General features: G+C 36.2%; 1 pseudogene; it reads left to right on the top strand.

Moving 5' to 3' along the window:
* Window positions 1-335: 335 nt before the first annotated feature.
* Window positions 336-1,712, top strand: LOC145681762 (lysozyme C, milk isozyme pseudogene; annotated as a pseudogene).
* The last annotated feature ends 812 nt before the right edge of the window (window positions 1,713-2,524 follow it).

The raw sequence follows: 2,524 nt of genomic DNA, 5'->3' as shown, positions 1-2,524 counted from the left end.
AACAAAGTCGTTTAAAATCTTTCACACATAAATAAAAGTGTCGTTGTAGCGGCTGGGAAAAGAACGCAGCCAGCCAAACACTTAACTTGCCATGCAATGATTTTTAATTGACTCGTCAGAAATTGAGAGGAATTGCATGAAATTTATGGCCTTGAGCTACACATTACTCGCTCAGTCCTTGACAAGTGAGAACAAGAAGCTGTGTACTATGCTTGTAGCCTAATAGTCACGTGCCAGTTTGACAAGTTGTTTTGTGGCCACTTCCGAGTTTATCTGCGGGGGTTGCCTTTCGTTTGTTAGGTCAGTGTTTCTGGGCCGATGGATCGGGTTCTATTCTAGGTCAGTGACTTTCTACTAATGAGAGGTATAAAAAATCTCGCCTCTTTCTAGCAGTAGCATCCGTGAATGACAAAATGTCGCTGATACAATTCCTTTCTACCGTTCTTCTGGTTGTTGGCGGTGTATTGGCCAAAGTCTATGAACGTTGTGAACTCGGACGCGAACTCCGAGATGTGCACGGCCTGCCTGAAGATCAGATTTCCACCTGGGTCTGCATCGCTTGGCACGAATCCAACTACAATACTTCGGCTGTTGGTATGATGAGCGGGGATGGAAGTAAAGACCACGGACTCTTTCAGATTAGTGACAAATATTGGTGTTCACCGCCAGGGTCTGGTTACGCTTGTGGTGTTCATTGCAGTGAGCTTGAGGACGATGATATCACAGATGACGTGAAATGTATTCGCCGTATTTATCGAGAACATGAACGTCTTACAGGAAACGGGTTCACAGCCTGGGCAGTGTATTATCCTCATTGCAGTGGCGATACTTCAAAATTCGTTGAGGGTTGTGATAAAGAATCAACAACTACAGAATCTGCAGACAGGACAGACGATAACTCTGTGGCCTAATGTGAAGTGTGAGAAATTAGTAATGCAACGCCATAAATTGTGAAGTGCTAAATTGATATTACCCATTTCATGTGAAAGGACGAGTTTATTTTTTTATATAATTTCAACAGAAAATTTTATACAAGAGTAATTTATATATTATCCTACAATTACTTCAAGAACATCAACTCCTCAAACAAGTGAATTGTGTGTTTTCGTCATCATAGATCCAAAATTTTGAATTTATGACTACATCAGTGCTAAACATGACTTATCAATATTTCATTGCCAGGGGCGCCCGAAGAATTTTTCTAACGGGCCCATCTCCATGGTTGCTGCATTACGTGTGGTATTTAATATATGTTGTTTGCTATATTATGTATACATTTTCGTGTGTCAGCGGACAGGGGCCCCTGCCCCACTTCGGGTGCCCATGTTTATTGCAACTAACAATTATTTTATGAGTGTGTTTGTGTTCATTCTTTTGTGATGCTAAAGAAAAAAAAAATCAGAGAATAGTACGTTGTAAATAAGACGTAATATTTTAAGGACAAAAAGGTGAGTGTTTATGAAAGATGAGAAGAATTTTAATGAGCGAACTTGAAAGGTTAAAAGAACTCATGTGGATATGACAGTTTCCTCTCGTTAACAAGGAAGAAAATGTTATTATGCTTGTTACATCTTAATATGAATCCGTAACGATGTAACGTGCTATTACAACATCAACGTATGTTACAAAATAACCATCATTTACATATCTTAACACGAAACCGTAACCTTAAAATTCAACTAAGCTTTTATTTTATTTTATTATATTTTTTTTAGTGTTTGAATTTGTATTTTTTTTTTTAAAAAAAAGGATTGAAATATATAGTGTTCTATATAAGAAAAAGTTCTCGATCAAAGTAATCGAAACGAAATTTCCAAACAACATATTTAATATGACTTTTTCACATTCATGAAATTAGTTTGCATTTAATATATCTTGTTTTGATGTTAAATTCCATAGATCTAATTTGTGTTTTGCAATTTTAGTAAGTTTCTCTAATTTATTTATTTATTTATTTATTTTTTAACTGGGAGAAAAATTGTGGAAGAAGATACACAGATTCATTCTCCTTATCTGGAACAAGGAAGAATTGCCACAAGAGTGTAAAGAATCAATCATTGTTCCAATTCACAAGAAAGGCGACAAACGTGACAATAATTATCGAACCATTTCTCTTCTGTCAACATCCTATAAAATCCTTTCAAATGTTCTATTACCAAGATTGACCCCATACGCACATAAAATTATTGGAGATTATCAGTGCGGATTTAGACGAAATCGATCAACTATCGACCAAAAATTTATCATTCGACAAATACTCGAAAAGACGTGGGAATACAATACCCCGGTACATCAACTATTTATTGATTTTTAGAAAGACTTACGACTCTGTTAGGAGAGAAACATTGTTCAACGTTCTTACAGAATTTGGAATACCGAAAAAGCTAATTACATCAATTAAGGCATATTTAAATGAATCCCAAAGTAAAGTCCGGGTAGGAAAATTTTTGCCACGAACTTTTACGTCGAGAATGGCCTGAAACAAGGAGATGCGTTGTCGCCATTATTATTCAACTTTGTTCTG

Source organism: Thermobia domestica, chromosome 3, assembly GCF_964235325.1.
Source record: "Thermobia domestica chromosome 3, izTheDome1.hap1.1, whole genome shotgun sequence".
Lineage (NCBI taxonomy): Eukaryota > Metazoa > Arthropoda > Insecta > Zygentoma > Lepismatidae > Thermobia > Thermobia domestica.
Note: the sequence above shows the minus strand (reverse complement) of the source record. Positions and strands in the feature narration are given on the sequence as shown.